Source organism: Aquarana catesbeiana, linkage group LG03 (genome assembly GCF_042186555.1).
Source record: "Aquarana catesbeiana isolate 2022-GZ linkage group LG03, ASM4218655v1, whole genome shotgun sequence".
In the NCBI taxonomy this organism is placed as follows: Eukaryota; Metazoa; Chordata; class Amphibia; order Anura; family Ranidae; genus Aquarana; species Aquarana catesbeiana.
The window spans coordinates 420,206,705-420,226,428 of record NC_133326.1 but is presented as its reverse complement, the minus strand read 5'-3'; the positions used below and the strand labels follow the sequence as shown (position 1 = coordinate 420,226,428).

Here is a 19,724-nt window from a genome sequence, read left to right as displayed (position 1 = left end):
AGGGCTCTGTGTACTCTGTTCAGTTCTAAACGTTCAATAGGGATATCTGGCTTTAGTTCTTGTAATAGAGCAGTAATAGTAGATTGCAGGTCTGTCACAGTTTCAGGTATTCCCCTTATGCGCAAGTTTGAACGTCTGGCTCTATTTTCGTAATCTTCGAGCTTAGTTTGAAGTATTAAATTCTCTTTTTTTAATTGTTCCAATTCTGTTATATTTTCTTGGGTTGTAATTTCAATTTCATCCATTTTTATTTCTAAGGCTGCGGTGCGGTTTCCCAGCTCTCTTATTTCTTTGGTTAGGCTTTTTGTTATTTGGTCTGAGGTTTGTTTTAAAGCCTTATGAAGCATCTTTTCAAATTGTAATAATATTACTGGGGATACTGAGGAGGCTTGTGGAGAAGTTTGTGAGAGGATTTGTTCTGTATCTGACTCAAATGGAGAGTCTTGCTGTGACATTTTCTGTCTGTGAGAGCGCCCTGATGCTGTATCTTGTGAGGTGACTGGAGCTGCTTCAGCTGCAGTGAGTGCCTGTGAGCTCTTTGTGAGGTGATTTTTATTTCTGCCACGGTTTCCTCCCAGTACCATATTTCCTGCCCAAACTTTCACAGTTTGTTCCCTGGGGCAAAAAGGTTCAAATGGATACCTTTTGAGCCTGCAGGCTCCGCTTTGTCCTTCTCTTCTCTCCTCAGCGGTGTGGAGCTCTAACAATGCATGTCTGCTCTGCTAGGCTCCGCCTCCTGCCGTCCTGTTTGTAATTTTGAACTGGTACATTTTTAAAGTGTAGCGGCAGCCAAAAGATCTATTTTTAAGCTTTTTGGAAAACATAGGGAAGGGTTATCACCCCTGTGACATTTGTTTTGCTGTCTGTGCGCCTCTTCAGAAGATTTCACCTCACTTTCTGTCCCAATGACAAATGTTTTTTGACAATTTGGTTTTTAGTGAAACAAGGAATGGTGATAAAGCATCAGTGGAGAGGAGACACGTTTTTCCCCTATTAACTCTTACAGGAGAGAACATCCCTTCCTAGGGGTAGATTTCATCTAACTTCCTGTTCCCTCCTTGCGTTTGCAAGTAGGAGTCGTTTGTAAGTTAGATGTTTAAAAGTAGGGGCCTGCCCTATATACTCTGCAGAAATTGGGGCCTTAGGTGTTGGTGTTGCCACAACACTGTAAGCCCTCGCAGTTACTTTTGGTGGGCGCAGGAACGAGCTCTGCTGTGAAATATTAGATCAAGAATTGTAATTACATGCACCTGTTGAACAGGGGCGGGAAACTTGGGCCTTTGGTGGTGGTGTTGCCACAACACTGAAAGTCCTCACAGTTACTCTTGGTGGGAGCTGGAATGGGCCCTGCTGTGAAATATTAGATCAAGAATTGTAATTACATGCACCCATTGAACAGGGGCAGAAAAATTGGACCTTTGGTGGTGGTGGTGCTGGTGCCACAACACTGTAAGTCCTCACAGTTACTCTTGGTGGGCGCAGAAATGGGCCCTGCTGTAAAATATTAGATCAAGAATTGTAATTACATGCTCCTGTTGAACAGGGACTGAAAAATTGGGCCTTAGGCACTGGTGCTGGTGCCACAACACTGCAACCCCTCACAGATACTCTAGTTGGAGCGCAGGAACGAGCCCTTAAACAGGGGCTGAAAAATTGGGCCTTAGGCACTGGTGCTGATGCCACAACACTGCAACCCCTCACAGATACTCTAGTTGGAGCGCAGGAACAAGCCCTGCTGCAAAGTATTGCATCAAAAATTGTAATTTCACGCCCCTGTTAAGCAGGGGCTGAAAAATTGGGCCTTAGGTGCCACAACACTGCAGCCCCTCACAAATACTTTAGTTGAGCGCAGCAACGAACCCTCCTTGCAAAATATTGCATCAAAAATTTTAATCCACGCCCCTTTTAAATGGGCTGAAAAATTGGGCCTTAGCCACTGGTGGCGGCGCCCAGAACCAAAAATATTCTTACAAGCCATCAACATGATCATTGAGGAAGAAGAGGATAGTCACTCAGCATAACAGGATAGTCACTCAGCATCAGCATAGGCAGTCTTGAAGGGATCTGACATTTCAAAAAAAATTATTCGGTTACATCAGCATCAGGTGCTTGGTAGCGGTGGTGTTCCAAGACTGATTCATTTTTATGAAGGTCAGTCGATCGACCGAGTCAGTGGTTAGGCACACCCTGTGATCGGTTACAAAGCCTCCAGCAGCACTGAATGTGCATTCCGAAAGAACGCTGGATGCAGGACAGGCCAGTAGCTCAATTGCATACTGTGCAAGCTCTGGCCAGTGATCCATCCTCATGACCCAGTAACCCAGACGATTTTCGGTGGGAAAGGTGTCCAAGTCAGATCTTGCCCCTAGGTATTCCTGCACCATGTAAAACAGACGCTGGCAATGGTTGCTGGAACGGATCATACCTTGGGGCTGCGGACTAAAAAATTGTCTGAACGCATCGGTCAGATGGCCACCTTCTCCACCGCTCCTTCTTTGACTGACCGAAGCCTCAGCAACACGTTGTCCAGGAACAGGAGTTTCTAACCTCCCAGTCTCTGGGAACGCGTTGCAAAGACCTTTCTGCAAGGCCTCCCGAAGATGTTTCATTACCCTTACCCTTGTAACGTGGATCAAGGAGGGTTGCCAGTCAGTATTGATCCCTCTCCTTGATACCACGAATACGAGGATCCTTCCGCAGGCTTTGCAGGATCAGGGAGGCCATGCAGCGTTGGTTTGCTGAGGCATTCGGTCCGGAGTCCTCTGGGTCACTAAGGACGACATGATCCGCAGCCACCTCCTCCCAGCCACGTACAAGTCCATGGGTTTCTTAGGACTGTAAATGATCCCTTAAAGACAGCTGCTGATGCTGAGTGCCAGGCTCCACCTCCATGCTGACACAATCCTCCCCTTCCTCCTCCTCGTCCTCTTCCTGCGTGATCGGCGGGCACGCAGGAACACTGGATAAAGGGGGCCTTGAGAGCTAAGGAAGTCCTTCTCTTCCTGCCTCTGTTCTGCCTCAAGTGCCCTGTCCATTATTCCACGCAGTGTGTGCTCCAAAAGGTGGACAAGGGGGACAGTGTCACTGATGCATGCACTGTCACTGCTCACCATCCTCATGGCCTCCTCAAATGGTGACAGGACAGTGCATGCATCCCTGATCATGGCCCACTGGCGTGGGGAAAAAAAAACAAGCTCCCCTGACCCTGTCGTGGTGCCATAGTCGCACAGATACTCATCGATGGCCCTCTGCTGCGTGTGCAGCTGCTGCAGCATGGCCAATGTTGAGATCCACCTGCTGGGCATGTCACAGATTAGGCAGTTCTTGGGCAGGTTAAATTCCTTTTTGGAGGCCAGCCAGCCGAGCACTGGCATTATATGACCTGCAGAAATGCACACAGACTTTCCTGGCCTGCCTCAGGATATCCTGTAAGCCCCGGGTACCTGCCCAAGAACCGCTGCACCACCAAGTTAAGGACGTGAGCCAAACAGGGCACATGGGTCAGCGGTAAGGTGCACCTTACCGCTGACCGCCCTGTCCAGCGAGGCCAAGACATTGCCTTCCACATGCCGGTAGAGAGCCGGAATCGCCTTCTGTGAGAAAAAGTGGCATTTGGGAACCTGCCACTGAGGAACCGCACATTCTACAAACTCACGGAAGGGGGCAGAGTCTACCAACTGAAAAAGGCAGCAGTTGAAGTACTAGCAATTTAGCAAAGCTAGCATTCAACCACTGGGCATGTGGATGGCTGGGAGTGAACTTCTTTCAGCGGTGCAGCAGCTGGGGCAGGGAAGTTTGCCTGGTACAATCTGACGTTGGTGTACCAATAGCAGATTGCCCCCAATTGAGATACGCTTGAGACATATGTTGCAAATAGCAGCGGTGGGATCTGATGCACTCAAAAAAGGCCCACACCAAATAACTTTTGGAATAACATGCAGAGACAGCAGCGCCCTGCACATGTGGAGCTCTGCGGTGTGATGCAGTCGGTGTGTGCTGCCCTTAAGCTGGCCCCTGGAGGGCATCCTGCCTCATTGGCTCATTGGTGATGTGCCTCCTCCTCCTCTCTCCTATCAGGCACCCACGTGGAGTCAGTGACCTCATCATCCCCTCCCTCCTCATCACTGGAGCAAAGCTGGCAGTATGCTGCAGCTGGGGGAACATGACTGCCAGATTCCTGTCCTTCTTGGGCACCCCCTCTCTCTGGGCTCACGTTACTGCCTTCCTCTAGCTGGGTACCATCATCGGAGCCTTCAAAACGCTGGGCATCCTCCTGGAGCATGTACCCAACACTGTGGTCAAACAGTTCAGGGGACTCCTCAAGAGAACATGGTGGGGCTAGGGAAGGAGTGACTGATGCCATTGAACCGAGGGAAGAGGCCGCGTTGGCAGCTGCTTTGCCAGACAAAGTACTCTGAGCCTGGGTGAGAGAGGATGAGGAGGATGAGGATGGCTTGGTCATCCACTCTACCAAGTTTTCCGCATGTTGCGGCTCGACATGACCAGCTGCCGAAAAAAAAAGGACAAGCGTGTCCCACGGCCACGTGCTGATGAGGATGCTCCGTCTCTACGACCAGCACTGTTGCCTCTAGACACAGAGCCAGCTTGCCCTCTTTTATTGGCTTGTGACTGTCTGCCTATCCTTGTTGGCCTTCCAGACATACTAACTGCCTGCAGTGAAATGTAGCTGCACAAAGCTGGAATGTGTATATATATATATATATATATATATATATATATATATATATATATATATATATATATATATATATATATATATATATATATATATATATATATATATTGCAGCTAGCAGAATCAACTGCCTGTAGTATTATTAGTATGAGAACACCAGCAATTGTCTTCAGGTAGCTTTAGGTGCACACTGTGCAGAGGACACAATACACTAACTGTAAATACTGTAGCTGCCTGCCTGTGGTATTAATAGGATCAGAAGAACACCACCAATTTTATTCAGGTAGCTTTAGGTGCGCACTGTGCAGAGGACACAGTACACTAACTGTAAATACTGTAGCTGCCTGTCTGTGGTATTAATAGGAGCAGAACAACAGCAATTGCCTTCAGGTAGCTTTAAGTGCGCACTGTGCAGAGGACGCAGTACACTAACTATAAATACTGTAGCTGCCTGCCTGTGGTATAAATATAGGATCAGAACACCACCAATTTTATTCAGGTAGCTTTATGTGCACATTGTGCAGAGGACACAGTACACTAACTGTAAATACTCTAGCTGCCTGCCTGTGGTATTAATAGGAGCAGAACAACAGCAATTGTCTCCAGGTAGCTTTAGGTGCACACTGTGCGGAGGACGCACTACACTAACTGTAAATACTGTAGCTGCCTGCCTGTGGTATTAATAGAATCAGAAGAACACCACTAATTTTCTTCAGGTAGCTTTAGGTGCACACTGTGCAGAGGACACACTACACCAACTTGTAAATACTACAGCTGCCTGCGATAATAATAGGATCAGAAGAACACCGCCAATTTTCTTCAGGTAGCTTTAGGTGCACACTGTGCAGAGGACGCACTACACTAACTGTAAATACTGTAGCTAATAGGACTAATAGGATCAGAAGAACACCAGCAATTTTCTTCAGGTAGTTGTAAATACTGTAAAAACACCTGCCTGCCTGTCAGTAGGAAGAGAATAACAGGAACGGATCTAGCCAAACTGAATACAGTGTGTGTGTGTGTGTGTATGTGTATATATGTATATATATATATATATTAGGCATGCTTGGCCAATAATCAGCCAGCAATGCACTGCGATGCCACAGTGAATTATGGGCCGTGACTCGCCACTCGAATTTGGCGCGAACGGCCCATATCATTCGTAATTTATTAAATTTCAAAATTAAAAACAATAATAGTATAACAATTACTGTGCGGAATGCATAACAGACATTTTTACATGTATGTACATAGTTTCAGAAGTACTCTTGCACCCGATGTGTTTCGGAGTAAATATACCTCCTTCCTCAGGGGTGGGTGTAAGTTAGAGACATTTCTATTCTAAAAAAAGGGTATATAAGAAACAAATATAGATATATGTCAATATTCAAACATATATATGGGTATAGCAATATGGTTTAGTCTCCATGTATTTTTACACTTACGTTATTGCAATATGTTGCTGACTTAGCATTCCATATAATTATAAATTAAAAACACGGTTCCAAAACTTGGTTCCAAAAGGGAGCAGTGGTTTTCAATTGTTAGAAGTTTGTTTAGTATCCATATTGGGAGAGAATTGAGATTAAAATTTCATTCACTTAGGAGTGTACTCACTTTTGTTGCCAGCGGTTTAGACATTAATGGCTGTGTGTTGAATTATTTTGAGGGGACAGCAAATTTACACTGTTATACAAGCTGTACACTCACTACTTTACATTGTAGCAAAGTGTCCTTTCTTCAGTGTTGTCACGTTAAAAGATAGAATAAAATATTTACAAAAATGTGAGGGGTGTACTTACTTTTGTGAGATACTGTATATGTATATATTAAACGTTTATTGTACTGTTAATGTGTGTTAGGCCTGTAGCCGGTCAATAGTACTGGTAAGAGAGGGGTCGATCACCCCTGGTTATCTGATGTAGCCTGCAGATTGACAGGATAAACCACACATCTTTGAGGAAAAAGTAAGATAAATATAGATTTTTATTTATTTTTTTTTTTAATTTTTTCAATTATTTTTTTATTTCATTTAATTTTTTTTTAAATTATTGTTAGTTTTTATTTTTCCTAACGTGAGTGTGAAATAGCTCTCTGTTCCAATAGAAGTTCTATGTGGCCTGCGATCTAGGGGGCTAAAAATCAGTGGTAATAAGGAGATAGTCAGGTCTCCTGGTGTGGCAGAGCATTAAGAGTGTTCTCTGCCTTGTGTGTTGGAGAACTACATGTAAAAGTTAACTTTAAACAGCTTTATCTGTGTGTCTGTGTCTTGTGTCTGTAACTGCTGTGTATAAACTTGTTAAACAAGATTCAGTGTAGGCAAATTAGCATATCAATGGAAGTAATTGAAGATTTTAACAAGCATGACTGTTTTAGATTCGAGACTATGCCTGAGAATGCTTTAACACACCAATTCAGTGACCTTTTGAGACATTGTAATACTCATAATGATCTGATATAACATAAAAAGTCTTTGAAAAAGGCAGGAAAGCCAAGATGGGCAATGTTGTATGCATGTTGTTGAAGATGAAAGACGTCGCTGAAAAAGTCCAATGGTGTGCTAAGAGAAAGCAATTTTTAGAGCAGATACAAAGTGTAACTGAGAATATAGTAGCAATGGCTGCAAAGGCAGATGCAAATGTTGCTGATCACATTGAACAATTAGTGACTGAGAAATATGTATTGGAACAGAGATTGGATGAATTAGAGGAAACGTGTAAATTAAGAGGAAGTTGTATTGGCTCTTTGAATCAAAGAGAGGCTGAGAATGACCGTGTTATCATAATGTTTAGGGAGGAATTACAGGATGCACAGGCAGCCATAATGGAGTTATCTTCCAAACATGCAAAAGTTGAACAGTCGCAGTGCTCAGCAAAGATAGAGGCTCTAGAACAACAATTTGGTAAACCAGATGCTCTTATTGCTGCAAGTGATGTTACTATGATAGGAATCAATGTTGGAGATTTAAATAAAAGTGCAGTAACTGCGCTTGTTATTGATTCAGGAGTTGAAACAGTGGAAACTTCTGATGACTCCTCAGACAATGAAAGTGTAAAGTCTGTTCTTTCCAATCATAGTAATGTTATCCAGCAATGTGAGTCTCCATCGCCATATGCTCAGAGAAGGGCCTATGCAGGAAGACCAGCTCTCAAATGTTTTTTTGTGTAAAAGGGGGGGGGGGGTCACATAGCTAAGTATTGTTTGATGGCTAAGAATGATATGCAAAGGAAATACCCTAAAACTACACCAAGGTGTTACAAAGTTTATTCTGCAAGATGGGGTAGCAATCCAAAGCATAGAGGCCATAGTAATCAAACCCATTCCCCTTTTAAGACCCAAATTCGGAGACTACAAACTAAAAATCATCAATATGTAGAACAGTTGCATAAAGTCAAAATGGAGGTAGCCGCATGGTCCTTCAAATATAGCACTGGGGGAAACAATGTTAGCAGCACTTAGTGAGCTGCATGGATGGTAAGAATTTTCTGGTCAATGTTTAGATGTGAGTTTTATGTTTGGAATATGATAGAGGACCTTGATATATTTTTTGTATTTTCAAGGTTAAGCCTCTGAATTGTTATTTTTTTTTAAACATTTTTCTGTTATGATTATTATGGGTTTTTTTCTCTCTCTTCTCTTATTTTTATTTTTTTTTTAATTTAGTTTTTTTTTAAAACTAATTTTTTTTATTTTTTTTTTATTTTTTTCTCTTTTTTTTTAATTTTAATTTTTGTTATTTGTTTATTCATTTATTTTATTTTTGTTTTGTTCAGGTGGAGAAATTGTTAGGTTTAGTCCACCTGAAAGGGGGGTAATTGGCTATGCCCTCAATTAGCAGCTACATAGATGGTCATTGGATATATCCTCGATTAGCAGCTGGATACATTTTGTTTAAGACAAGAGTTGGTAGGAAGCCATTCTAGCCGCTGGAGTTTCTTTTTTTTCTTTGCTTTTATTTTCATTCAGGTGGAAAGAGTTTCAAAAGGTTTAGGCTTCGTCCACCTACGTGAACAGAAAAAAGATAATGTGGGACTTTAAATGGGGCAATTGACTTGTGGAGGTAGAGTGGTTGGTATACATTATTTAATTGTAACAATAATATAAAACGGATAAAAAAAAAAAAAGTATTTTCATATATTTGTACGTACACATGGCATAAACTTAATAGATACATATATGTCAACTTGGCAGCACATAAGAGATAGTAAATATTAATAAAGTATAATACAAGGTATTTCCTATTAACAGGCATTGGTAACCCATATGCAAAAGAGCTGCTGTAGGATAGATGCACATACACATGAGTGGTTGCATACTACTCAATGAATTTTAAATGTATAAAAGATATATATGGGCCAGTGAATAGGTAGTGAGCCAGGCTTGACTGAGCACCCCATGAAAAGACCTCATGGGGAGAAAGAAATCTATACTCACAGGTCGGCTAAAACACTGTACTTAGCTGGCAGCGAGGAAGATGGGACCCCAAATGTAGCTGAGGCAAGGGACCCCACCCCAGCCAGGAAAACACCCACATGGCATGCCCGACTGCCACAGCACATTCCATATGTGTGGGGAGGATTACAAGTATGGTGTTCTGGAAAAAATATATATAAAAAGATGTGAAAAAACATGTGTGAAAAAAGTGTAAAAAGGTGAAAAAATGTGAAAAGTGAAAAAACATAAGTGTTTGAAAAAAATTAAAAAATAATGATATGTGTATCTAATGGTTGTTATGCGTGTATAAATATACATACACACACAATAGTACATGGGTGTATTGCATGTGTCAAAAAAGGGAAGAAAAAGGGCTGAAAAAAGAAAAAAAAACATTGTGCATACCTTACATGTATGTGTATCCAGTGAATGGGCTGTGCGTGTTGCCTCCCTGGTGTCAAACACATATTGAAATGGTAAGGCAATCAAGCTCACCTGCTTATGTAATCCAGGTATGGGGCGGGTCCACGACCAACATCATGCACAACGTCGAATGAGAATAGGAGTTGGCAGTGAAATCCACCACCGCAAGCGCCAAAGTGGAGCCCCGCCAACCCCATCTCCGGCGTGAGATGGACCAAAGACGTCCCTGTATTGCGGTGTCAAAAGACGCCACAAACAGGTCGTATCATAACGCCGATGCACAGGAGGGCCCCCTCCCCGCCAACATCTCAAGAGACTCAGAAGGGAAGCACTGCTGCGCATCACAGCTCCGGAATCAAGACAAGAAAAGGGGCACCCTCCCATCCCTGACCAGCCTCAGTGTGGATGGAGTCATATAGAACAACAGAGGCCTAGTAGGAACTATTTTTTGATATATAAATAATTAGAAAAAATGGGCATGGCTTCAAATTAAATTATACTTGCAGTACAATGCCAGGTATACCGCCAAGTGTCGTAGACATGTCATAGTAGATGTCTCGAGTGTGTGGACCCTAAAAAAGGTGCAACTACCAACCAAGACAGACCTCACACATAGACGGAAGGGGAACAATGCCAGTCCAAAAAAATCAATTGCCTCCATCCCTGTTGCATATAATTGAGAGGGGGGGGGAGTTTGGGACTTTAAATGAGACACATTATATGTACCTCCATCCTAGGTATGAGTAGGTAAACAGAAAAAGGGAATGTGGGACTTTAAATGAGGCAATTGACTTGTGAAGGTAAAGTGGTTGGTATACATTATTTATTTGTGACAATAATATAAAACAGATAAAAAAAAAGGTATTTTCATATATCTGCACATACACAGCAGCTCTTTTGCATATGGGTTACCAATGCCTGTTCATAGGAAATACCTTGTATTATACTTTATTAATATTTACTATCTCTTATGTGCTGCCAAGTTGACATATATGTATCTATTACGTTTATGCCATGTGTATGTGCAGATATATGAAAATACTTTATTTTATCTGTTTTATATTATTGTTACAAATAAATAATGTATACCAACCACTCTACCTCCACAAGTCAATTGCCTCATTTAAAGTCCCACATTTCCTTTTTCTGTTTACGTACTCGTACCTGGGATGGAGGTACATATAATGTGCCTCATTTAAAATCCCCAAATCCCCCCCTCTCGATTATAGGCTTTGTCCACCTGAAAGGGGAGTGCATAGGTCTTAAATGCTTTCTTAGCGTTTAAAATTGAGAATTTTTGAGAAGCAACATTGACATTCGTTTTTTTTTTTTTCATTTTTGATCATACCATGGGGATCCATTTTAGAGTGGGTTCATCCTAAAGAAGTCATGGTTGTTTTGATAGTTTGCTCAGAGTTGCAGAAGCCAGGAATATTAAGTTCCTGGGTTCCAAGGAAGGAACTTTAAGTAAACATAGTAAGCGAGCAGATGTTATGGATGAGAATTTGATTCTGCTCTTGATTTTCACTTCCAGAGTCCTGGTGGAGCAAGATTGGAGAGGTCTCTGGAACATGGATGACAGATGTTCATCTGGTTGGCAGTTTGTCTGTGCCTCACCACACTGAAAATTTTTTCTGATAAACATTCAGGAGAAAAGGGAAAAATGAAAAGATTCAGATTAATGCTGAATCTGAAAGACTGCGCCTATCAACAAGACTTGTGAAACATTTTGACGGAGTCTCTCCTGTCATTGATTAATGCAAACGTGCTATTAATACATGTGCAATGAGTTGGAGGTTGGGGAAGGAATGTAACCTGTCTGCTGATCTTTCAGAACATGAAATGTAAAATATGTTTTTTTTTTTTATGGAGGGAGGTATTGAAAGAAGAAAAGGTTTTTAATGTGTGACATGTATTGACATAACGGAATTAATATGGTGCAGGTATCCAGGAGGCTGGCACTTATGCATAATAAGGTGTCTGTTGGCCAGACTAGAGGTGCCAGGTGACAAATCAATGGGGTGAAAATTTCCTTGTAGGGGTGGTGTCTCTGCAGTCCTACAGAGAGGTTCTCAGTTACTGAAAATGTGGGACACCAGAACTGGACATGGGGGAGATACGCATGATTGATGTCTTACCTGAGAGGTTGGAACCTTGCACAGATAATGCCAGTGAATACACACAGTAGCATGCTCCATTAAATAAAGGGAACAAACACTGGCTACCAGGGCACAATATGCCTTCACCACCTGGCACTTCAGAATCTCGCAGTGGTTGATAAAAACCTATTACCCAATATGTGCTGAGTATACACTGAATCAAGTGCGGTCATTTTATCAGTGGCTTACTCCCAGAAATGTCCGGACACAGAAGGAGGTTCATGCAGGACGCTTATGTCTGAGGAGTAACCGAAAGAGGAGGGATGTATTCAGCACTATATTGGGGGGAATAGGAGCTGGGATGGGTGTTGATAATGGAGTGGACATCGGTATCCTGAGGAACAAACTCTCAGCCATAGCTTAAGCGGGGCTTTATTGTACATAGGTACAATAATATTTATTGTACCAATTACTTTCCATCTGGGGTGCCAATTGAAGTAATTGGTACAAAAAATAATATTGTACCTATGTATTAATTTGTCTATCCCTATAGTCAGCTAATCTATTAAAACCCTGACCACATGTTACTATTGATATCACAATAATAAGGTTAGCTATGAAACTATTTACTAACGTGCGGTCCTTCTAGGTATGATACCCTCCCTATATTAAGTAGACCACCACTGCGCCTCTGGACATCAACCTAGATTATGACTATCCTCAGTTGGTGCTTTCTACCTATAGCTGCCACTTAGTGAATATAAACCGTATAACAAATAATTTCAAATCTTGTGACGTACTAGTGGTGTACTACACCTACGTGAAGAATCAAAAATTGTGGCGCTACCCTAAACACACTTGTGTTAACGCTGTATCCAGTGTACAAAACTAATCTAGTGAACCCATTATTTCAGGTGTAAAAAAATCAAAAATGAACACTAAATAAATCAAATAAATACATCAAATAACTACCATACCACCAGTGACTTAGTGCTGATGATAACAAATTATATGTGTGACACCTTCATTAAATAATAAAAATTATATATAGATAACTTAATATAAATAGCACCTTGCACATTAACAATGTGACTGATAAATAAAGTCTGTGAAAGATACACACATATGTGTGAAACAAAGAGAGTCTGTGATGGTGGTTACGTAAAAAGCAACAACTGTGCCACAGCAAGTCCTTAGTGTATCTTGATGTTAGATGGAACCTTCCACCACACCTCTGTGTTAAGTGCTCCCTCTCCCAATAGACAGTCTCTCACCAGCTCTCTCTGCCTCCACTCTCGTATGAGGCTATAAAGCATAGGAGTATCCAGGCTACCAGCAGGGGTTAGGTCTCATCCATACAGGGATTTGTTCCATCTCGGGATTTCAGTCCTGATCAGATGAGGGGAAAAAAGGAGAAACTAAGCACACGGCTTAATAACAGTCTTATTTATTTCTCAAGAAAATAGGTATACGCTAACACAAAATACTAAATAAATATTACAAATCATATAACCAGAACATATAATACAAGAACATCAAAGATACTTATTGCATGGTCTCCTCTGCTGGACTCAAAATGGTAGAGAGGGAGCCATGTGGCTCAAAATGGTGGATAGAGCCATGGGAATCAGAGAGAGATAGCCACAAGGCTTGAACCAACAGCGACAAGGGACGAATTCCTTCCTGTGTTCCCTTAAATACCCATTCATTCAGACCCATTCGTAACCACCCCCACTAGCCTCCTGTCCAATGAGGCATTGCCAAGAGGTAGTCCTTTTAATATCATCTCTGGGTGCCTGTTGATTCTTTGATCTTTGTCACCCACCGTCATCAATCATCTTGGCTCTCTTTAAAGATTGCGTTATAGCAACAGCCAGTGCAGAGCCAAGAGCTGAGAAACGATGTTCCAGACCACCCTCAGGAAAGCAAATGCTTGGTTGTATCAACCAGAAAGAAACTCTTTTCAAGTATCAGCCTGGCTGATCTTTGGGAATAGGAAACCGATATATAATGGATTTATGACAGATCCAATTCAAACTTTGGATAATACCAAGACACTGTTACCCATAAACGCAGTAACATTGACAGAGAAACTCCACAAATATGACATTAGACCATGTTGCTATCCAACAGGGTGCAATTAGGGCGGCTAAGATAGAACACGAAAGACACATATGTAAACAGTAAAAAAGGGAGGACAGACCATATTGGCCCCATAAAGAATGAGGAAGGACATCTGGTTACAAAGGATGGGGAGATGGCGAAGGTATTGAATTTATTCTTCTCCTCAGTCTTCACGAGTGAATCGGGGGGCTTCAGTAACCAAAACTGCAGTGTTTATCCTCATGACACAACACAGGAAGCACCTCCATGGTTAACAGAGGACAGAATTAAAATTAGACTTGAGAAACTTAACATTAATAAATCACCGGGACCAGATGGCTTGCATCCGAGGGTACTTAGGGAACTCAGTCAAGTGATTGCCAGACCGTTGTTCCTAATTTTTACAGACAGTCTATTGACTGGAATGGTACCAGCTGATTGGAGAAAAGCCAATGTAGCACCAATATTTAAAAAGTGCCCAAAATACATCCCTGGGAATTACAGACCAGTTAGCCTAACATCAATAGTATGTAAACTCTTGGAGGGGATGATAAGGGACTATATACAAGATTTTAGTAATAAGAACAATATCATTAGCAGTAATCAGCATGGATTCATGAAGAATCGTTCTTGCCAAACCAATCTATTAACCTTCTATGAGGAGGTGAGTTGCCATCTAGATAAAGGAAGGCCCGTAGACGTGGTGTATCTGGATTTTGCAAAAGCATTTGACACAGTTCCCCATAAACGTTTACTGTACAAAATAAGGTCCGTTGGCATGGACCATAGGGTGAGTACATGGATTGAAATCTGGCTACAAGGGCGAGTTCAGAGGGTGGTGATAAATGGGGAGTACTCAGAATGGTCAGGGGTGGGTAGTGGGGTTCCCCAGGATTCTGTGCTGGGACCAATCCTATTTAATTTGTTTATAAATGACCTGGAGGATGGGATAAACAGTTCAATCTCTGATTTGCAGACGATACTAAGCTAAGCAGGGCAATAACTTCTCCGCAGGATGTGGAAACCTTGCAAAAAGACCTGAACAAATTAATGGGGTGGGCGACCACATGGCAAATGAGGTTCAATGTAGAAAAATGTAAAATAATGCATTTGGGTGGCAAAAATATGAATGCAATCTATACACTGGGGGGAGAACCTCTGGGGCAATCTAGGATGGAAAAGGACCTGGGGGTCCTAGTAGATGATAGGCTCAGCAATAGCATGCAATGTCAAGCTGCTGCTAATAAAGCAAACAGAATATTGGCATGCATTAAAAGGGGGATCAAAGCAAGAGATAAAACGATAATTCTCCCACTCTACAAGGCTCTGGTCCGGCCGCACCTGGAGTATGCTGTCCAGTTCTGGGCACCAGTCCTTAGCAAGGATGTACTAGAAATGGAGCGAGTACAAAGAAGGGCAACAAAGCTAATAAAGGGTCTGGAGGATCTTAGTTATGAGGAAAGGTTTCAAGCACTGAACTTATTCTCTCTGGAGAAGAGACGCTTGGGAGGGGATATGATTTCAATTTACAAATACTGTACTGGTGACCCCACGATAGGGATAAAACTTTTTCGCAGAAGAGAGTTTAATAAGACTCGTGGCCACTCATTACAATTAGAAGAAAAGAGGTTTAACCTTAAACTACGTAGAGGGTTCTTTACTGTAAGAGCGGCAAGGATGTGGAATTCCCTTCCACAGGCGGTGGTCTCAGCGGGGAGCATTGATAGCTTCAAGAAACTATTAGATGATCACCTGAATGACCGCAACATACAGGGATATACAATGTAATACTGACACATAATCACACACATAGGTTGGACTTGATGGACTTGTGTCTTTTTTCAACCTCACCTACTATGTAACTATGTAACTATGTAACATAGCGGAGGAGAGCAAAAAAAAATCCCAAGAAAATCTTTAAGTATGTAAGCAGAAAAAAAGGGAGGACAGACCATATTGGCCCCATAAAGAATGAGGAAGGACATCTGGTTACAATGGATGGGGAGATGGCAAAGATATTGTATATATTCTTCTCAGTTTTCACGAGGGAATTGGGGGGCTTCAGTAACCAAAACTGCAGTGTTTATCCTCGTGACATATCACAGGAAGCACCCTCATGGCTAACGGAGGACAGAATTGGAATTGGACTTGGGAAATTTAACATTAATAAATTACCGGGACCGGATGGCTTGCACCCGAGGGTACTTGGGGAACTCAGTCAAGTAATTGCCAGACTATTGTTCCTAATTTTTACTGACGGTCTACTGAGTGGAATGGTACCAGCAGATTGGAGAAAAGCCAACGTAGCACCAATATTTAAAAAGGGCTCAAAATACATCCCTGGGATTTACAGACCAGTTAGCTTAACATCAATAGTATCCAAGCTCTTGGAGGGGATGATAAGGGACTATATACACGATTTTAGTAATGAAAACTGTATCATTAGCAGTAATAGGCATGGATTCATGAAGAATCGTTCTTGCCAAACCAATCTATTAACCTTCTATGAGGAAGTGAATTGCCATCTAGATAAAAGAAGGCCCGTAGATGTGGTGTATCTGGATTTTGCAAAGCATTTGACACAGTTCCCCATAAACTTTTACCATTCAAAATAAGGTCCGTTGGCAATGACCATAGGGTGAGTACATGGATTGAAAACTGGCTACAAGGGCAAGTTCAGAGGGTGGTGATAAATGAGGAATACTCAGAATGGTCAGGGGTGGGTAGTGGGGTCCCACAAGGTTCTGTACTGGGCCCAATCCTCTTTAATTTGTTCATAAACGACCTGGAGGATGGGGCAAACAGTTCAATCCCTGTATTTGCAGGTGATAATAAGCTAAGCAGGGCAATAACTTCTCAGCAGGACGTGGAAACCTTGCAAGAATATATGAACAAATTAATGGAGAGGGCAACTACATGGCAAATGAGGTTTAATGTAGAAAAATGTAAAATGATGCATTTGGGTGGCAAAAATATGAATGCAATCTATACACTAGGGGGAGAACCTCTGGAGGAATCTAGGATGGAAATGGACCTGGGGGTCCTTTTAGATCATGGGTGCTCAACCTATGGCCCTCCGGCTGTTGCGGAACTACAAGTCCCATCATGCCTCTGCCTTTGGGAGTCATGCTTGTAACTGTCAGCAGCTTGCAATGCCTCATGGGACTTGTAGTTCTGCAACAGCTGAAGGGCCACAGGTTGAGCACCCATGTTTTAGATGATAGGCTCAGCAGTGGCATGCAATGTCAAGCTGCTGCTAACAAAGTAAACAGAATATTTGGCATGCATTAAAAAGGGGATTAACTCCAGGGATAAAGCAATAATTCTCCCACTCTACAAGATTCTGGTCCGGCCGCACCTGGAGTATGCTGTCCAGTTCTGGACACCAGTCCTCAGGAAGGATGTGCTGGAAATGGAGCAAGTACAAAGAATTGCAACAAAGCTAATAAAGGGTCTGGAGGACATTAGTTATGAAGAAAGGTTGCAAGCACTGAACTTATTCTCTCTGGAGAAGAGACGCTTGAGAGGGGATATGATTTCAATTTACAAATACTCATTAAAATTAGAAGAAAAAAGGTTTAACCTTAAACTACGTAGAGGATTCTTTACTGTAAGAGCGGCAAGGATGTGGAATTCCTTTCCACAGGCGGTGGTCTCAGCGGGGGGCATCGATAGTTTCAAAAAACTATTAGATAAGCACCTGAACGACCGTAGCATACAGGGATATACAATGTAATACTGACATATAATCGCGCACATAGGTTGGACTTGATGGACTTGTGTCTTTTTTCAACCTCACCTACTATGTAACTATGTACAGAAAACCATCAATGCTCCATGCATGCTATCCTTTCAAATTATAGTTTTATTTCCTTTACTGTTGTTCAATGCCTAATGGGGCGTACACACGGTCGGACTTTTCGTCTACAAAAGTCCGACAGCCTGTCCGACAGACTTCCGGCGGACTTTCGGCGGACTTGCAGCAGACTTTCTAACGAACGGACTTGCCTACACACGACCACACAAAAGTCCGACGGATTCGTATGTGATGACGTACACCGGACTAAAATAAGGAAGTTCATAGCCAGTAGCCAATAGCTGCCCTAGCGTGGGTTTTTGTCCGTCGGACTAGCACACAGACGAGCGGATTTCGGGGTTCGTCGTAGTTACGACGTAAAGATTTGAAGCATGTTTCAAATCTAAAGTCCGTCGGATTTGAGGCTGAAAAAGTCTGCTGAAAGTCCGGAGAAGCCCACACACGATCGGATTACCAGCCAGCTTTAGTCCGTCGGCGTCCGTTGGACTTTTGTAGACGAAAAGTCCGACCGTGTGTACGCCCCATTAGACTTGGGTATTGTTTTAAAGCCTCTATATTACCTGTGTTTCTTCATATGATTGCAGGGTCTTCTATGTGACCTATTTCAAGCTCTGACAGCTTGGAAATATCTTTATTGGTATGGATTCCAAGAGGACCCTGGCAGAAGACCTTCAACTTACCCCCCATTAGCTCTAAATCTAGAGCATGGTTCTTACCCTCTTACATTTGTGCTGTTTGTTAAAATTCTAAGCGGATAAATCCTTTTATGGAGAGCATTTTCTCTATGGATCTACAGATCTTTTCCTCTCTCCTACTAGGATACTCCTCTTGTGAATCCAATAAGTTATACAATATGGCTAGGATGTGTTTACCTGTTTTGTTTCTTTAACTAAATAGGGGTTTTATATGACTTAGCCACCCTGAAAGCAGTGGGCCCTCTTCCTTTATTATGTACTATTGCTTATTTTATAGCAGCGTGGGACGTTGCTTTGACACTTTGCTGTTAGGTTACTTTTCCTCCCCACGTAGAACTCAGAGCTTTTGCCTGGTTTTGACCCTTGAAGACAGGTAGAAACCTGTTGGCCTGTATAGCCATCCCTGATTGGGGTACTTAAGTGGTGCTAGACTCTATACTAGCATCTTGGTTTTTGTTTTTTCTTGCTTCTCGTTACTTTTTCTCTCCCAACCCCCTTCTTTTTTTTTTAAAAAAAACATATAGAAAACAAACACCCTATAAAGACACAATTACCAGTTACCCAATAATGGAGTTACAGAAGGCTGGATCAAAACTGTAAAGATTCTTAATAATATGTCTAATAAGAAAAATTGATCCAAAAACGCCTCCCAAAATTTGCTCGTCGACCCGTTTCATGAATTAGCTTCCTCAGGACAAATACTGTGTAGGTGCTGGTATATTTAAAAACAAAGTAGAAAATGTGTAAGTATTACATATGATATATAAATGTATAAGTACAAGAGTAGTTATTTCATCATGTATCCAGAAAAATACATATAGGTATCAAGACATACACAACAACATATATGCTTGCCTGGTAAATCTGTAACTCAGTGTATAGGAACACCTCACAAAATTAGACAGACATCCATAATGACATAGTTTCAGGTCTAATGTGTGTATATATGCAAAATGATGCATATACATAACAGGTTGTCTGTAATAGACACGGCTAAATAGAAAAGAAAATTGTAGGTCACTGTAAAAGAGAAACGCACTCATACAAAAAAAATGAGCAGGTGTTAATATGAACATAATCTACAAGTCCTTTAGAGGGACCATAGCTATGTCTAATCATATACTGTCAGATCCATAAATATTGGGACATCGACACAATTCTAATCTTTTTGGCGCTATACACCACCACAATGGATTTGAAATTAAACGGGTATTTACATCAAAATCAGGTGAATGGTATGGGAATTACAACAGTTTGTATATGTGCCTCCCACTTTTTAAGGGACCAAAAGTAATGGGATAATTGACTGCTCAGCTGTTCCATGGCCAGGTGTGTGTTATTTCCTCATTGAACCTTTTATCTGCTCCTTGTAAATGGGATAGAGTTCATTTCAAGCGTGCTATTGGCATTTGGAATCTGTTGCTGTCAGCTCTCAATATGAGATCCAAAGAGCTGTCA

General features: G+C 41.9%; 1 long non-coding RNA gene across 1 annotated transcript; it reads right to left on the bottom strand.

The window, feature by feature from the left end:
* Positions 1 to 7,976: 7,976 nt before the first annotated feature.
* On the bottom strand, positions 7,977 to 13,042 carry LOC141132407 (uncharacterized). The gene is made up of 2 exons (XR_012242901.1): positions 12,926 to 13,042; positions 7,977 to 8,697 (listed from the first exon to the last, which is right to left on the bottom strand). It is a non-coding gene; the product is annotated as an uncharacterized lncRNA (long non-coding RNA).
* Between the last annotated feature and the right edge of the window lie 6,682 nt (positions 13,043 to 19,724).